The following is a 20,235-nucleotide window of genomic DNA, read 5'->3' on the forward strand; positions in this document are numbered from 1 at the left end:
CTCTGCCTTGCTCACCGTTCTGGCGGTTCCTGCCTGCTCTGCCTTGCTCACCACTCCGGCGGTACCTCTCTGCTCCGCCTTGCTCACCGCTCCGGCGGTTTCTCCCTGCTCTGCTTGCTCACCGCTCTGGCGGTACCTCTCTGCTCCGCCTTGCCCACCACTCCGGCAGTTCTTCTCTGCTCTGCTTGTCTACCGCATCTGCGGTTCTGTTCCTGAATCCCAGTCTGTACTGGACCCTATCCAGCCTGTGCTCCAACCTGCTAGCACCTCTCCGTCTGTACGTCAGCCGTACTTGTCAGTACTCTCCTGTCTGCATACCAGCCGTGCCTGCCAGTATCCTCCTGTCTGCACTCCAGCCGTGCTTGCCAGTGCCCACCTGTCTGCATGCCAGCCTTGCCTGCCAATACCCACCTGTCTGTGTGCCAGCCAAACCTGCCTGTTCCTGTATTCCCCGGTGTGGGTCAACAGCAGTGTCCGGGGTCTGGCCTGGAGTAGCACCTGGTCCCTCTGCTCGGTTCCTCCCTGGTGCGCGGCGTCGTAGCCGTCGTGCGACCTTGGTCAGATCGGGTTGATACTTAGTTACTCCCCTTCAGGCACTCTCCGGTTCATGGCACAGTGGAATCACTAAATCACGCACACACCAGTCAGCCCGAGCGTGTGCATAACACAGTGCCTGGTTTTCTCCACACATACCGCTAAGAATTATCCCCAAAAATTTCTATCTTCGTCTCCTCAGACCAGAGAATCTTATTTCTCATAGTCTGGGAGTCCTTCATGTGTTTTTGAGCAAACTCTATGTGGGCTTTCATATGTCTTGCACTGAGGAGAGGTTTCCGTTACGCAACTCTGCCATAAAGGCCCAACTGGTGGAGGGCTGCAGTGATAGTTGACTTTGTGGAACTTTTTCCCATCTCCCTAGTGCATCTCTGGAGCTCAGCCACAGTGATCTTGGGGTTCTTCACCAAGGCTCTCCTCCCATGATTGCTCAGTTTGGCTGGACGGCCAGGTCTAGGAAGACTTCTGGTGATCCCAAACTTCTTCCATTTAAGGATTATGGAGGCCACTGTTCTCTTAGGAACCTTGAGTAATGCAGAAATTCTTTTGTAACTGGCCAGATCTGTGCCTTGCCACAATTCTGTCTCTGAGCTCCTTGGGAAGTTCCTTTGAGCTCATGATTCTCATTTGGTCTGACATGCACTGTGAGCTGTGAGGTCTTATATAGACAGGTGTGTGCCTTTCCAAATCAAGTCCTATCAGTTTAATTAAACACAGCTGGACTCCAATGAAGGAGTAGAACCATCTCAAGGAGGATCACAAGGAAATGGACAGCATGTGACTTAAATATGAATGTCTGAGCAAAGGGTCTGAATATTTATGACCAAGTGATATTTCAGTTTTTCTTTTTTTAATAAATTTGCAAAAATTTCTACATTTGTGTTTTTTTTCAGTCAAGATGGGGTGCAGAGTGTACTTTAATGAGAAAAAAATGAACTTTTTAGAATTTACCAAATGGCTGCAATGAAACAAAGAGTGAAAAATTTAAAGGGGTCTGAATACTTTCCGTACCCACTGTATCTGCCAAATATTAGGAAATTGCTTATCTAGTAATTCCCATATCTGCTTACACTGGCAACTATCGAAGAAATACTGGAATTGAACAGAAAGCTCCCATAGGGCATTACCTAGATATAGGCATCCGCCTGTAGTTATCTGAGGTCGGTGTGACCTTAAAACGCGTCGAAAAAAAAACGCACACCATCAGTCTATTGTGGTTCTCCAGATGAAGAGGTCGGTGCGACTTCGAAATGTGACAAAAATAAACTATCTGAACACCACGGGTTTTTTATTTCTTTAATTCTACCAGCAGTGATTCTTAGTGGGATCTAAGGGGTAAAGTTGTGAGGGTGACATACTTAGCCTGGCATGCCAATGTGAGGAGACTTAAAAGCCTTGCAATGCTCCTCTGGGAAATTAAATATGCAAATTGCATCTTCAGAGAGGAATAGGACTTGAACTCTACTGCCACCTTTTGGAACCAGCGATTCTACAAGTCAACAACGACCCTTTAACGAGCCTTGCCTTATGATTTAGGGCTAGTGTTGAGCGAGCACTAAAATGCTCGGGTGCTCGAAGCTCGGGCCGAGCTCGCCGTGATACTCGGGTGCTCGACCCGAGCAACGAGCCCAATGTTAGTCTATGGGAGACTCGAGCATTTTTGCGGTGGCACCCCCGGCAGTCTTTTAAAAGCCTAACAAGTGCCCAAAACGATAGTGACAGTGCTCAAATGACATGGGGACAGCATGGGGATCGCCCCAGGAAGCATTTCTGACTCCCAGGTCACTGCTGTCAACAACGTGGTCAGAGGTATTAAGCCACTTTTACAGGCTCACAATAAAACGTTCAAAATCGAAAGTGAAACTTTTTTCCTGTGAAATATGTTAAGGAACATCCTTTCCAGGGTAAAGACTTGTGTATAAGTTAAAATAAATGACCAAAAACAAAAATACTCCTCCACACCTTCGGCTATGTTCACAAGTAGCATTTTTTATGCGTTTTTGCACTTTTGTATTGCTTTCAACTATGACAAATGCATTCACCGTGAAATGTCATTTTAACATTTTACAACCTTATCTGGCCATGTGCTGAAAAGACAAAGGAACAGCATGGGGAAGACCCCTGGAAGCATCTCTGACTCCCAGGTCACTGTCTAAAAGTGTGCCCATCATAAGTGATCCTTACCGCATCAGAAGATGCTGACTTGCAACTATCCCCATGCAAGTTCTAGTCCAGGGCAGTGTTCAATTGTACCTCCCCCATTCCTTGCAATACAAGCTCAAGTATGCAGCCTGCCACCCACCCACCCCCAGGCTGCAATACCATACTGCTTGCTTGCTTGAACTTGAAATTGGGCCTTTTAGGCATGTGGAGGCGGAATTTGGCCACCACGCCATGGCTGTGTCGGGGGCCTGGTATCCATACTCAGTCCCCAGCCGCCTGGTGGCCGGGTGTCCCCGCTTGCTCCCCAGCCTCCAGGGGGTGGCCGGGTGTCCATACTCGGTCCCCAGCCACCCCTATTTGTCCCGGTAACCTTTCCCACACTTTTCTTAGCCTGGCCTGCTTTAGGGCAGCATTGGCCGAGCCCACCGGACTATCAGACTCCTCCGGTGGGCCCTGGCTTCTCCATCAGGGGAGTTGAGAGTGCCAAGGTGAGGAGCATGATGAGGATGATAGAAGTTAGCATCTGCTTTGTTTTGTTGTAATGCAAGCGCATGTATGTAGTAGCGGCTAGGCCTGAGGTGGTCAGCGTTTTGGCGCATATCCTACCTCCTCCGAGGATTGCTGGATGTTTTCCTGCTACTATCCAAGTTCTATGACTCCCGTTAAAACAAAGCTTCAGGTGATAAATGATGGATGAGGTAGTGGCAAAGGAGAAAGAGCAGGAGGAACAGGGACCATTCACATCAATATCAGGCCAGTCAACCAGATATGTCTTGTAGGATATGTTTCTGTAACAAAAGGAGCGGTTCGGCTACACAGTTATAGGGAATACAGTGAGTGCAATGCCTACCAAAAATTTCGAGCCACTCCAATGCCCCTTGGAAATGACATGGAGGTCAGAGGGCGTTAACTAAACCTTTTTTTCCATTTATAGCAACTGGGTCTCCCGTGCACTGTTGGCCTAAGCAGTGAATGGAAGGCTTTCCAAAAATTATGAGGAACTGCAATGCCCCTTACAAGAGCCATGTGTGGCACCCCAGGGGTCTGGTCACCACAGTAATAGAGATATTACATCGGAGAGCAAGTGGGAGGTTTCCTGGTCAGGATCCCTTAAACATGCAACATCCTCCTGCCCCAATCCTGGGAGGGGAGAATCCTGCCCTTATAAACTGGATCTGGGGCGGGGTTGAGAGAGTCAGAGAACAGTCAGAGTCAGAGTGAGAGCAAGGGAAAGTAACAGCAAGGAGCTCTGTAGGAGCTAGGAGCTAAAGACCAGGGGCTGGAAGCTGAGCAGAGCTCGCCCTGGCAGAAGACAATAGGAACCGGACACAGGAGTCCGAGGCTGTGAGGACTTCTATATCCAGCAGCAGAAACCAGCCGGCAGGGGATTTCAGGTCCTCTAGCCATAGAAGCCCGGAGGCTCAGTCACAAGCAAGGGACCAGCACCGCCGTCGTGGAGCGGAGGCTAACAGAAGGCCCCAAGTCACCAGCCATACGGGTGAGCACCACACGGTATACTCAGGGACGTGGGCTACTTCTACCCGCTTACAACAAGGTAGCCAGGAAGAGTGCAGACAGACGGGGAGGCCTACAACTCCACCTGGCCAGGGGAACTCCAGCTTGCTCACAGACTGACCAGGCCTCTTATGCTAGCCAGTACTCCCGGGAGGGTCTACCTTATAATCATTAGTAAAGACCCTGAACTGCACTGCAAAGACTGAGTCATTCCTGCTGCGCTCGTGCACCATCACCCCCATCATCCACACTCCCTGCCCTGAGGCTATATTCCTCCCGAGGGGAGTTATCCCATTCTATGCTGCGCACACAACACCAGCCTCAGCGGTCTGCCTCGCAGCGGTGGTACTCCCTGACCGCAATCCACGGGTGGCGCAGTCGGACAATTAACCTCAAAACCTAAGAAAGACTGCCACTGGTTTGACCAGCCTGAGCCACGGGACCGGGTCACCGCCACGGAGACTACAGACCCCAGAGACCCGGCACCGGGTATCCCACACACGTGTACACACGGCCTAGGGGGCACGTCACATGCAGTACAGCATATTACAAACATAAGTCCCATTATTGGGGAGTGGGTGTTCCATAGTATTTGCTTATGCTTTCCCAGCAAAAGCTGCCAAAAATGAGGACGGAGCAACTTGCAATGCCCCTTACAAGAGCCATGCAGTACAGCATATTACAAACATAAGTCCCATTATTGGGGAGTGGGTGTCCCATAGTATTTGCTTATTCTTTCCCAGCAAAAGCTGCCAAAAATTAGGACGGAGCAACTTGCAATGCCCCTTACAAGAGCCATGCAGTACAGCATATTACAAACATAAGTCCCATTATTGGGGAGTGGGTGTCCCATAGTATTTGCTTATGCTTTCCCAGCAAAAGCTGCCAAAAATTAGGACAGAGCAACTTGCAATGCCCCTTACAAGAGCCATGCAGTACAACATATTACAAACATAAGTCCCATTATTGGGGAGTGGGTGTCCCATAGTATTTGCTTATGCTTTCCCAGCAAAAGCTGCCAAAAATTAGGACAGAGCAACTTGCAATGCCCCTTACAAGAGCCATGCAGTACAACATATTACAAACATAAGTCCCATTATTGGGGAGTGGGTGTCCCATAGTATTTGCTTATGCTTTCCAAGCAAAAGCTGCCAAAAATTAGGATGGAGCAACTTGCAATGCCCCTTACAAGAGCCATGCAGTACAGCATATTACAAACATAAGTCCCATTATTGGGGAGTGGGTGTCCCATAGTATTTGCTTATGCTTTCCAAGCAAAAGCTGCCAAAAATTAGGACAGAGCAACTTGCAATGCCCCTTACAAGAGCCATGCAGTACAGCATATTACAAACATAAGTCCCATTATTGGGGAGTGGGTGTCCCATAGTATTTGCTTATGCCTTGCAAGCAAAAGCTGCCAAAAATAAGGACGGAGGAACTTGCAATGCTGGCACCCTGGTGGTATAGTGGTGGTGGAGGCTGAGGATAAGGAGAAGAAGATTAAACAGCCGAAACGAGGAAGCGTATACCCATGTGTGGGTGTGAAGCGGTGCATGTGAATACACCTCCCGAAATAACACAGTGGATTTGACTTTATGTTACTCTGCTGTCATTTGGTGGTGATGAGAAGTCTGGCCCAATCCAGCCCTTGTTCATTTTGATAAGGGTCAGCTTGTCAGCATTGTCAGTTGACAGGCGAGTGCGCTTATCAGTTATAATTCCCCCAGCGGCACTAAAAACACGCTCCGATAACACGCTAGCGGCAGGGCAGGCCAGGACCTCCAAGGCGTACAGAGCGAGTTCATTCCAAGTGTCCAGCTTGGATACCCAATAATTAAAAGGCACAGAGGAATCACGGAGGATGCTGGTACGATCGGCAAGGTACTCCCTCACCATCTTTTGAAACTTTCCACTCCTTGTGAGAGTACCCCGCACCTCAGGGCCTGTAAGCTGGGCGGGTGTCAGAAAACTGTCCCAGAACGTTGACAGTGTTCCCCTGCCTTTGCTGGATTGGAGTTGCATCTCTCTCGCCTGTACGCCTTGGTTGGGCAACGAACTGTGACCTCTGCCGCTAGCGTGTTCAGATGGGAATTTTTTTAAGAGTTCTGCAGCAAGGGCCTTCTGGTATTGCCCCATTTTTGTAGACCTCTCCACCTCAGGAATAAGAGAGTGAAAGTTCTCCTTGTAGCGGGGGTCTACAAGTGTCACCAACCAGTAATGACTGTCACCCAACATTTTGACAACGCGAGGGTCACGGTTAAGGCAGCGTAACATAAAGTCAGCCATGCGTGCCAGACTGGTAACGGGCAAGATTTCCGTGTCCTCACCAAGATGACGACTGACCATGCTCTCCTCCTCCTCCTCCTGCCCCCTGTCCTCAGGCCACCCACGCTGAACCGATGGTATGACACTTGTACAGGTACTACCGTCTACAACGCATGATAGCAGCTCCTGTTCTTCCTCCTCCTCCTCCTCTCCCTCATTGTCCCCCAATGCACGTTGGGATGAGATGAGGCTGGGCTGTGTGTAATCGCCCGCTACGGCTTCTTGATCCATCTCATCATACTCTGGCTGCAATGCCTCCTCTTTAATTCTCTGCAGAGAGCGTTGCAAAAGACAGACAAGTGGGATGCTGACACTAATGATGGCGTCATCGCCACTCACCATCTTGGTGGCCTCCTCAAAGTTTGTCAGGATGGTACATATGTCAGACATCCAGGTCCACTCCTGAGGTCTTATGTGTGGAGTCTGACCTGAATATCGACGGCCTTGTTGCAGCTGGTACTCCACAACTGCTCTCTTCTGCTCACAAATCCTTTGCAACATGTGGAGGGTAGAGTTCCAACGTGTGGGGACATCACACACCAGTCGGTATGCCGGAAGCTGCAAACGCTGCTGCAACACAGCAAGGGCGGCAGAAGCTGTAGCCGACTTGCGTAAATGAGCTGACAGGCGGCGTACTTTCACGAGCAGATCTGGCAACTCGGGGTACGATTTAAGAAACCGCTGAACCACGAGGTTAAGCACATGAGCCAGGCATGGTACGTGTGTGATCTCACCTCGCCTCAGAGCCGCCACCAGGTTACGGCCATTGTCACACACGACCATGCCGGGATGTAGGTTCAGCGGTCTCAGCCACAGATCTGACTGCTCTTTCACAGCTGTCCACAACTCACAAGCAGTGTGGGTTTATCACCTAAGCTTATGAGTTTCAGCACAGCCTGTTGCCGCTTGGCGGAGGCAGTACTGCAATGCTTCCAGCTTGTAACTGATGTGGTGATATCTGAGATGGAGGCTTAACATGAGGAGGAGGAGGAGGAGGAGGAGGAGGATGCGCAGGAGCTGTACACTGTGGGGGCAACTCTGACTGACATAGGGCCCGCAATCCTCGGTGTGGGGAGGATGTGTTCCGTCCCAAGGTCCGACTGGGTCCCGGCTTCCACTATGTTTACCCAGTGTGCCGTCAGAGAGATGTACCGTCCCTGGCCACAAGCACTTGTCCACATGTCCGTTGTCAGGTGGACTCTCCCAGTAACTGCGTTGTTGAGGGCACGGCAGATGCTTTAGGACACGTGCTTGTGTAGTGCGGGGATGGCACACCGGGCAAAATAGTGTCGGCTGGGGACAGAGTACCGAGGGACGGCCACCGCCATAAGATTGCGGAAGGATTCCGTCTCCACCAGCCTAAAAGGCAGCATTTCCAATGCAAGCAGTCGTGAAATGTGCGAATTTAGGACTGTGGCCTGTGGGGCGTTAGCTGCGAATTTCCGCTTTCGTTCAAAGGTCTGGGATATGGACAATTGAACGTTGCGGTGGGACGTGGACGTTGATGCTGTTTCTTGAGAAACTGCCATAACAAGTGAAGACTGAGAGGAGGGGGCATTTTTACATGCAGTATGGACAGGGGATTGCCTTGCACACACAACAGGGGGTTCTATTGCACGCACAACAGTGGAAGAAGCAGTGGTGACACCCGCTGACACTGGTCGTGGACCCTGGGTTTCGCCCCACAAAGTCGGGTGCTTTGCTGCCATGTGCCTGATCATGCTGGTGGTGGTCAGGCTGGTAGTTTTGTCACCCCTGCTGATATTGGCATGGCAGGTGGAACATATGGCCTTTTTGGGGTTATCAGCAGAGTCTTTAAAAAAATTCCAGACTCTGGAAGACCTACCGCTTGTACAGGCAACGTGCCTCGTGTTGGTGTTACGGGGAACGGTTGCCTGCCTTCTGTCTGCGGCCACCACACTGCTTCTTCCTGCCTGTTGGGGTACTCTGCCTCCCTCCCCCTGTGTGCTGCTGGCCTCACTCTGCATGTCGTCCTTCCACGTTGGGTCAGTTACTAGATCATCCACCACCTCCTCCTCTTCCACTTGCGCACCACGATCCTCCTCCTCACTTCCTGGCAATTGTGTCTCGTCATCGTCCATCTCTTGTGACAGATTGCCAACGTCGACTTCCTGTGGCCGTGGCTGTTCAAATATTTGGGCATCGCAACATGGGATCTCCTCTTCCACCACTTCAAGCGTATCAGGCGAGGGGCCCAAATATGGAAATGGACCAGTGAACCGCTCTTCAGAGTGTCCAAGTGTGGGATCACTTGCTGTCTGACGACACTCGGCATGGTGGGAGGAAGGAGCATCAGGGTGAGGAGGAGTATGCGGTCGAGACTCACGGCTACTAAGAGTTGACCGTGTGGAAGACAGACCGGAGGTGGTGGTGCCCAGGTAACTGGAAGTATTGTCTGCTATCCAATTAATAACCTGTTCACACTGATCAGTTCTCAATACTGGTGTTGTTCTGTGCTTCCCTAGTAATTCGGTCAAGAAGTGGGAGCGAGAAGATGTGGCTGTTGGTTGTGGCACATTTTCACCTTGGCCACGGCCCCGTCCTCTGCACGAACCATCACCAGAACGTCCACTTCCACGTCCCTTGCCACGCGCCTTGCCCATTGTAAATGAAGTAAAATAGCTTACACTTGCACTATCAATGGAAAAAGGGTAATAAAGAGTAGATTAGAACCGTGGAAGAGGAAAACCACAGTTATTGTTTACTGGGGTATACCATACTTTTTTAAATAGAGATATTTGCGGCTGAACAGTGAGCGACACACTCAAACTGCTTTTTTTTTTTAGATACCAAAGGCCCAAAACTGGATAGTACAGCGATTTGACCCGTGGAACTGCGAAACCACACTGGGATGTCGGGCCTACACAAGACTATTTTCAACAGATATATTTTTGTGTCACAACAGTCAGGAGACACTACTGTTTTTCTTTACGGAAAAAACTACCAAAAGCTGAATAATAGAGATTTTTTACCGTGGGATGGCAAAACCACAGTTATTGTTTACTGGGGTATACCACACTTTTTTAAATAGAGATATTTGCGGCTGAACAGTGAGCGACACACTCAAACTGTTTTTTTTTTTTTTAGATACAAATGGCCCAAAATGGATAATACAGAGGTTTGAACCGTGGAAGTGCAAAACAACACTTCTGTTTCTCTAGCCTACACCAGACTATTTTCAACAGTTATATTTGTGTCTGAAAAATCAGAGACACGCTTTTTTTTTTGGGGGGGGGGGGGACACCAAAAGGTTAATAAGACGGGTATTTGTACAGTGTGAAGGAGGAAAAAAAAATGAGGATTTAGATGGAAAAAAAAGGATTTTTCCTGGCCCCCGACACCTGGTGCTAAGTCCAGCAATTTCAGCAACAGGAGCACACAGGACTGTAATGCAGCGTTTGCTGGTATAACCACTGTGTCTCCTATACAGCCTGCCTGATATACCTGGGATGGATATTAGTCCTGAAAAGGACTGTTTGTTTGTTCTGGCAGCCTTTACAGACCCTACACTAACTATTTTGCAGTTTATATCTCTCCCTAAATCAGCAGCACTCTCCCTACACTGTCTAATCCGGAGCGACTGTGTCCAAGATGGCGGCGCCCCGTTTTAAATACTCGAGGTGACGCTGTGCGGCCAGCCAATCACTGTAATGCCCACAACCAACATGGCTGCAGCATTACAGTGACTGGCTGGCAATCCCTGCATGTTCATTGGCTCTGTAAAGAGCGCCAAACATGCAGGGCGGAGACCCGAGCTCCCGCCCGAGTAACCCGGAAATGCTCGGTGCTCGCCGAACATCCCGAGTAGCGTGATGCTCGGGCGAGTACCGAGCAGTGTCGAGCATGTTCGCTCAACACTATTTAGGACAAAAGCAGCGGCGCAGCACTATCCAACTTCCTGTTTTTTTCCTGATAAATATACTGGCAAGTAGACATTATTTAAGACACCAACCTATTCAGTATGTCAGATTTCTTTCTGTTTCCAATTCCCAGCTAATTACATATCACTAGGCAGTGATCATCTGTTATCAGATTGCCAAAAGAACACTAGACTCTGTAGTCAGTAGTCAGAGGGGGATGGGCAGTCACAGGAATTTTGAAACATCAAGGATACTTTTCCACAAAAAGATATCTGACTAATTCCTGTTCAGTCAGAATAATACTACTTAAGGGTAAGGCCATGGATGTTGTCTATCTGGACTTTTCAAAGGTATTCAAGACGGTGCCGCATGAAAAGTTGGATACATAACAACAGAACAACGGGACCAGGGATAATATGTATAATTGGGTTAACAACTGGCTCAGTGATAGGAAACAGAAGATATTTATTCATGTAACACACTGATTAGGTCATAGTTAACAGTAAAGTGCCCCAGGGATCAGTACTGGGCCCTCTTCTTTTTAACATATTTATTAATGACCTTATAGAGGGCATTCAGAGTAACATTTCAATATTTTGCAGATGATTCTAAACTCTGCAAGGTAATCAACACACAGAGAGTTAATTTAATATTACAGATGGATTTATGTAAGCTGGAGGCTCCAGCGGACAAATGGCAATTTAATATAGATAAAGGTAAGGTCATGCACTTGAGCCAAGGCATAAAATGTACAATTATGTACTAAATGGTAAAAAACTGGGTAAAACTGACACTGAAAAAGACTTAAGCATCTGAGTGAATGCCAAACTCAGCTTTAGTGACCAGTGCCAGGCAGCTGCTGCCAAGGCTAATAAAATCATGAAAAGCATTAAAAGAGGCAGAGATGGTCAACATAGTTTGCCCTCTTTGCAAGTCACTAGTGAGGCCACACTTAGATGCTGAGTACAATTTCGGGCTTGTATAAGAAGGACATAGCTGAATTAGAGTCGTTGCAGAGAATAGAGACCAAGGTCATTGAGGGAATGGGTGAACTGCAGGTTATGAAACTTGGGCTTATTCAGTTTGGAAGAAGTTAGACTATGGAATTTTTACTGTGCGAGCAGTGAGACTATGTATTCTTTACTGTACAAGAAGTGAGACTATGGAATATTTACTGTGCGAGCAGTGAGACTATGAATTCTTTACTGTACAAGAAGTGAGACCTTGGACTCTTTACTGTACAAGCAGTGAGACTATGAATTCTTTACTGTGTGAGCAGTGAGACTATGGATTCTTTACTGTACGAGCAGTGAGACTATGAATTCTTTACTGTGTGAGCAGGGAGACTATGGATTCTTTACAGTGTGAGCAGTGAGACTACGGATTCTTTACTGTGTGAGCAGTGAGACTATGGATTCTTTACTGTGTGAGCAGTGAGACTATGGATTCTTTACTGTGTGAGCAGTGAAACTATGGATTCTTTACTGTACGAGCAGTGAGACTATGGATTCTTTACTGTACGAGCAGTGAGACTATGGATTCTTTACTGTGTGAGCTGTTCTTCCCTAGAAAAATATATTTAGGTGTAAATGACCAACTCAGGCCAATTTCATCATCTGTAAGATGGGTCTGATTGGTCAGACACCCAGCTTTAAGCCCCCATACAAATTAGACTAACGTTGGCCAAATCCGCTGATATCTAATTTGTATGGGGGGCCCCCAGACAGACCATTGTCGGTGAAGAAAAGGAAGCGGCATGTTGAGTTTCTGACAGTCCATCCTTTTGTTCTTTGAGAGATAAGAAGAGTCGGACAGTGGCTCTTTCATAGAGAACACAGGAGTGCTTGGCCGAGCCGAGTGTACCTGCACATGGTGGACTTCGGAGTGATAGCCAACAGCTACCGATTGTGTATGGGGGGCTTTAGTGTGGTGCTACCCTTGGCTATCTGATACCAGTGTGTAATTGTGTTCAAGTAGAAATCAATGGCCATCCATGTAAAGATATTGTATCTAAAGTCCTTTAGCGTGAGGAGCACTTTTTCTAATATTGAAGGGTCTTGGGGGGTCTTCTCTATTACTTCAACATGCTCTAATGTTACATATGGAAAGGAGTCAACTGTATGTGTTTGCATCGTATCGAAGCTAACATGGACTCAAATGGGGGTACTAACCCTACAATCTTCATGAAGATTATATCAAATCCATAGTTGTCAACTTTGAAGTTGGGAGGCTTGAAAGTTTTCATAGCACACACCCTTTCCAGATCGCACCTCTCTGCTCTCCTGTTTCTCACCTCTCCGAATGCTTGTTTGGACGTGCCACGTGGGAACTCCATCTAAACCAGGGATGTAAAACTCAAATACACAGAGGGACAAAATTAAAAGCTTGGACAAAGTCGGGGGCCAACCTTGATATTTATTAAAAAAAAGGTCTACCATTGAGGAAGTTTTTCCTTATCATCAAATATAATGATGAACCTTTTCATATGGAAACAAACTTAAAAGGGGTTGTCCAGTACTATTCAAAATAGCCCAATGTATTTTCATGATGAAAAGAAGCTTCTTTCTAATTACCTCCTGGTGCTGTTTCTGCCTGTGAGCGGCGCTATCTGTGGCCGCTCACAGGCATCACGTGACGGTCCCTGCGCTGGGGTCCCTGCGGTGGCTGCTGGGTTGTGGGCGGGGTTATTCCCCTCGTCACACCCAGCATCCACCGCATGCTATCCCAATGAATGGGGAGAGGAAGAGCGCGCGGTGGATGCCGGGTGTGACGCAGGGGGTAACCCCCCCACAACCCAGCAGCCACTGTGGAATGCGGAAGAGGGACCCCCGGCTGCTGCCGGAATCATGACGTGACATCAGCGGATGTCACAGCCGGCTGCAGCCGGGGGTCACGTGATGCCTGTGAGCAGCCAGTGATAGCGCCACTCACAGGCAGAAAAGGCAGAGGGAGGTAATTAGAAAGAAGCTTCTATTGAGCATAAAAAACACAGTGGGCTATTTTGAATAGTAGTGGACAACCCCTTTAAAGGGGTTGTCCCATGAACAAAGTACATTTTAATTAATAGATCTTAACATATTGGAATAATCTGTTATGTAAGAGCAGTAAAAAGCATATGGCCCAATGGCTTAATTTAAATAAGTAATAACAAATGATAAAAAACCTTGAATAATACAGATTATAAAGTATGATGCCAAATAAAGTGCCCCCAAACACAGTATGATATCCCACAGTGAATTCCTCCACACTCATAGTATGATGACCCTACTGTACCCCACCCCAGAAAAGTATGGTGACCCCAACACAGTATGATTCCCCAACTGTAATCACCACACAGCTCTCCATACAGTACAATGGCACCACATAGTCCTCCATACAGTATAATGGGACCCACATAATCCTCCATACAGTATAATGGGCCCCAAATAGTCCTCCATACAGTATAATGGGACCCACATAATCCTCCATACAGTATAATGGGACCCACATAGTCCTCCATACAGTATAATGGGCCCCACATAGTCCTCCATGCAGTATAATGGGACCCACATAGTCCTCCATACAGTATAATGGGACCCACATAATCCTCCATACAGTATAATGGGCCCCACATAGTCCTCCATACAGTATAATGGGACCCACATAGTCCTCCATACAGTATAATGGGCCCCACATAGTCCTCCATGCAGTATAATGGGACCCACATAGTCCTCCATACAGAATAATGGCCCCACATAATCCTCCATACAGTATAATGGGACCCACATAATCCTCCATACAGTATAATGGGCCCCACATAGTCCTCCATACAGTATAATGGGACCCACATAATCCTCCATACAGTATAATGGGACCCACATAGTCCTCTATACAGTATAATGGGACCCACATAATCCTCCATACAGTATAATGGGCCCCACATAGTCCTCCATATAGTATAATGGGACCCACATAATCCTCCATACAGTATAATGGGACCCACATAGTCCTCCATACAGTATAATGGGACCCACATAATCCTCCATACAGTATAATGGGCCCCACATAGTCCTCCGTACAGTATAATGGGACCCACATAGTCCTCCATACAGTATAATGGGCCACACATAGTCCTCCATGCAGTATAATGGGACCCACATAGTCCTCCATGCAGTATAATGGGACCCACATAGTCCTCCATACAGAATAATGGCCCCACATAATCCTCCATACAGTATAATGGCCCCACATAGTCCTCCATACAGTATAATGGCACCACGTAGTCCTCCATACAGTATAGTGGGCCCCACGTAGTCCTCCATACAGTATAATGGGCCCCACATAGTCCTCAATATAGTATAATGGACCCCACATAGTCCTACATACAGTTTAATGGACCCACATAGTCCTCCATACAGTATAATGGCCCCACATAGTCCTTCATACAGAATAATGGGCCCCACATAGTCCTCCATACAGAATAATGGGCACCACATAGTCCTCCATACAGAATAATGGGCACCACATAGTCTTCCATACAGTATAATGGGCCCCACATAGTCCTCCATACAGAATAATGGGACCCAACATAGTCTTCCATACAGTATAATGGACCCAGCATAGTCCACCATACAGTATAATGGACCCAGCATAGTCCTCCATACAGTATAATGGGCCCCACATAGCCCTCCATACATTATAATGGGCCCCACATAGCCCTCCATACATTATAATGGGCCCCACATAGCCCTCCATACAGTATAATGGCCCCACATAGTCCTCCATACAGTATAATGGACCAAGCATAGTCCTCCATACAGTATAATGGGCCCCACATAGCCCTCCATACATTATAATGGGCCCCACATAGTCCTCCATACAGTATAATGGACCTAGCATAGTCTTCCATACAGTATAATGGCCCCACATACTCCTCTATACAGTATAATGGGCCTCACATAGCCCTCCATACATTATAATGGGCCCCACATAGTCCTCCATACAGTATAATGGGCCCCACATAGTCCTCCATACAGTATAATGGACCAAGCATAGTCCTCCATACAGTATAATGGACCCCACATAGTGCTCCATACAGTATAATGGGCACCACATAGTCCTCCATACAGTATAATGGCCCCACATAGTCCTCCATACAGTATAATGGGCCCCACATAGTCCTCCATACAGTATAATGGGCCCCACATAGTCCTCCATACAGTATAATGGGCCCCACATAGTCCGCTGTACAGTATAATGGGCCCCACATAGTGCTCCATACAGTATAATGGGCCCCAGATAGCCCTCCATACAATATAATGGGCCCCACATAGTCCTCCATACAGTATAATGGCCCAACATAGTCCTCCATACAGTATAATGGCATCACATAGTCCTCCATACAGTATAATGGCCCCACATAGTCCTCCATACAGAATAATGGCCCCACATAGTCCTCCATACAGTATAATGGGCCCCACATAGTCCTCCATACAGTATAATGAGCTCCATATAGTCCTCCATACAGTATAATGGCCCCGCATAGCCCTCCATACAGTATAATGGGCCCCACATAGCCCTCCATACAGTATAATGGCCCCACATAGCCCTCCATACAGTATAATGGCCCCACATAGTCCTTCATACAGAATAATGGGCCCACATAATCCTCCATACATTATAATGGGCCCCACATAGTCCTCCATACAGTATAATGGACCTAGCATAGTCTTCCATACAGTATAATGGCCCCACATACTCCTCTATACAGTATAATGGGCCTCACATAGCCCTCCATACATTATAATGGGCCCCACATAGTCCTCCATACAGTATAATGGACCAAGCATAGTCCTCCATACAGTATAATGGGCACCACATAGTCCTCCATACAATATAATGGGCCCCACATAGTCCGCTGTACAGTATAATGGGCCCCACATAGTGCTCCATACAGTATAATGGGCCCCAGATAGCCCTCCATACAATATAATGGGCCCCACATAGTCCTCCATACAGTATAATGGCCCCACATAGTCCTCCATACAGTATAATGGCCCCACATAGCCCTCCATACAGTATAATGGCCCCACATAGTCCTTCATACAGAATAATGGCCCCACATAGCCCTCCATACAGTATAATGGCCCCACATAGTCTTTCATACAGAATAATGGACCCCACATAGTCCCCCATACAGTATAATTTACCCCACATAGTCCCCCATACACTATAATGGCCCCGCATAGTCCTCCATACAGTATAATGGCCCCACATAGTCCTCCATACAGTATAATGGCCCCACATAGCTCTCCATACAGTATAATGGCCCCACATAGCCCTCCATACAGTATAATGGCCCCACATAGTCCTTCATACAGAATAATGGCCCCACATAGCCCTCCATACAGAATAATGGGCCCACATAGTCCTCCATACAGTATAATGGCCCCACATAGTCTTTCATACAGATTAATGGACCCCACATAGTCCCCCATACAGTATAATTTACCCCACATAGTCCTCCATACAGTATAATGGCCCCACATAGTCCTCCATACAGTATAATGGCCCTGCATAGTCCTCCATACAGTATAATGGCCCTGCATAGTCCTCCATACAGTATAATGGGCCCCACATAGTCCTCCATACAGTATAATGGGCCCCACATAGTCCTCCATACAGTATAATGGACCCCACATAGTCCCCCATACAGTATAATTTACCCCACATAGTCCTCCATACAGTATAATGGCCCCACATAGTCCTTCATACAGAATAATGGGCCCACATAGTCCTCCATACATAATGGGCCCCACATAGTCCTCCATACAGTATAATGGACCTAGCATAGTCTTCCATACAGTATAATGGCCCCACATACTCCTCTATACAGTATAATGGGCCTCACATAGCCCTCCATACATTATAATGGGCCCCACATAGTCCTCCATACAGTATAATGGGCCCCACATAGTCCTCCATACAGTATAATGGACCAAGCATAGTCCTCCATACAGTATAATGGACCCCACATAGTGCTCCATACAGTATAATGGGCACCACATAGTCCTCCATACAGTATAATGGGCCCCACATAGTCCGCTGTACAGTATAATGGGCCCCACATAGTGCTCCATACAGTATAATGGGCCCCAGATAGCCCTCCATACAATATAATGGGCCCCACATAGTCCTCCATACAGTATAATGGCCCCACATAGTCCTCCATACAGTATAATGGCCCCACATAGTCCTCCATACAGTATAATGGCATCACATAGTCCTCCATACAGTATAATGGCCCCACATAGTCCTCCATACAGAATAATGGCCCCACATAGTCCTCCATACAGTATAATGGGCCCCACATAGTCCTCCATACAGTATAATGAGCTCCACATAGTCCTCCATACAGTATAATGGCCCCGCATAGCCCTCCATACAGTATAATGGGCCCCACATAGCCCTCCATACAGTATAATGGCCCCACATAGCCCTCCATACAGTATAATGGCCCCACATAGTCCTTCATACAGAATAATGGCCCCACATAGCCCTCCATACAGTATAATGGCCCCACATAGTCTTTCATACAGAATAATGGACCCCACATAGTCCCCCATACAGTATAATTTACCCCACATAGTCCCCCATACACTATAATGGCCCCGCATAGTCCTCCATACAGTATAATGGCCCCACATAGTCCTCCATACAGTATAATGGCCCCACATAGCTCTCCATACAGTATAATGGCCCCACATAGCCCTCCATACAGTATAATGGCCCCACATAGTCCTTCATACAGAATAATGGCCCCACATAGCCCTCCATACAGAATAATGGGCCCACATAGTCCTCCATACAGTATAATGGCCCCACATAGTCTTTCATACAGATTAATGGACCCCACATAGTCCCCCATACAGTATAATTTACCCCACATAGTCCTCCATACAGTATAATGGCCCCACATAGTCCTCCATACAGTATAATGGCCCTGCATAGTCCTCCATACAGTATAATGGCCCTGCATAGTCCTCCATACAGTATAATGGGCCCCACATAGTCCTCCATACAGTATAATGGGCCCCACATAGTCCTCCATACAGTATAATGGACCCCACATAGTCCCCCATACAGTATAATTTACCCCACATAGTCCTCCATACAGTATAATGGCCCCACATAGTCCTTCATACAGAATAATGGGCCCACATAGTCCTCCATACATAATGGGCCCCACATAGTCCTCCATACAGTATAATGGACCTAGCATAGTCTTCCATACAGTATAATGGCCCCACATACTCCTCTATACAGTATAATGGGCCTCACATAGCCCTCCATACATTATAATGGGCCCCACATAGTCCTCCATACAGTATAATGGGCCCCACATAGTCCTCCATACAGTATAATGGACCAAGCATAGTCCTCCATACAGTATAATGGACCCCACATAGTGCTCCATACAGTATAATGGGCACCACATAGTCCTCCATACAGTATAATGGGCCCCACATAGTCCGCTGTACAGTATAATGGGCCCCACATAGTGCTCCATACAGTATAATGGGCCCCAGATAGCCCTCCATACAATATAATGGGCCCCACATAGTCCTCCATACAGTATAATGGCCCCACATAGTCCTCCATACAGTATAATGGCCCCACATAGTCCTCCATACAGTATAATGGCATCACATAGTCCTCCATACAGTATAATGGCCCCACATAGTCCTCCATACAGAATAATGGCCCCACATAGTCCTCCATACAGTATAATGGGCCCCACATAGTCCTCCATACAGTATAATGAGCTCCACATAGTCCTCCATACAGTATAATGGCCCCGCATAGCCCTCCATACAGTATAATGGGCCCCACATAGCCCTCCATACAGTATAATGGCCCCACATAGCCCTCCATACAGTATAATGGCCCCACATAGTCCTTCATACAGAATAATGGCCCCACATAGCCCTCCATACAGTATAATGGCCCCACATAGTCTTTCATACAGAATAATGGACCCCACATAGTCCCCCAAACAGTATAATTTACCCCACATAGTCCCCCATACACTATAATGGCCCCGCATAGTCCTCCATACAGTATAATGGCCCCACATAGTCCTCCATACAGTATAATGGCCCCACATCGTCCTCCATACAGTATAATTTACCCCACATAGTCCTCCATACAGTATAATGGCCCCACATAGCCCTCCATACAGTATAATGGCCCCACATAGCCCTCCATACAGTATAATGGCCCCACATAGTCCTTCATACAGAATAATGGCCCCACATAGCCCTCCATACAGAATAATGGGCCCACATAGTCCTCCATACAGTATAATGGCCCCACATAGTCTTTCATACAGAATAATGGACCCCACATAGTCCCCCATACAGTATAATTTACCCCACATAGTCCTCCATACAGTATAATGGCCCCACATAGTCCTCCATACAGTATAATGGCCCTGCATAGTCCTCCATACAGTATAATGGCCCCGCATAGTCCTCCATACAGTATAATGGGCCCCACATAGTCCTCCATACAGTATAATGGGCCCCACATAGTCCTCCATACAGTATAATGGACCCCACATAGTCCTCCATACAGTATAATGGACCCCACATAGTCCCCCATACAGTATAATTTACCCCACATAGTCTTCCACACAGTATAATGGCCCCACATAGTCCTCCATACAGTATAATGGCCCCGCATAGTCCTCCATACAGTATAATGAAACCACATTAAAATAAATAAATTACTGCTCACCTCTCCTTGTTCCCCCGCT

General features: G+C 47.4%; 1 protein-coding gene across 6 annotated transcripts in view; it reads left to right on the forward strand.

Moving 5' to 3' along the window:
* ATP2B3 (ATPase plasma membrane Ca2+ transporting 3) overlaps window positions 1–20,235 on the forward strand; it is a 303,376-nt gene that overhangs the window by 147,737 nt on the left and 135,404 nt on the right. The gene's annotated exons all lie outside the window — the stretch shown is intronic.

The sequence above is a fragment of the Phyllobates terribilis genome, unplaced genomic scaffold, assembly GCF_046119375.1.
Source record: "Phyllobates terribilis strain yellow unplaced genomic scaffold, ASM4611937v1 Scaffold_7__3_contigs__length_470593459, whole genome shotgun sequence".
NCBI lineage: Eukaryota > Metazoa > Chordata > Amphibia > Anura > Dendrobatidae > Phyllobates > Phyllobates terribilis.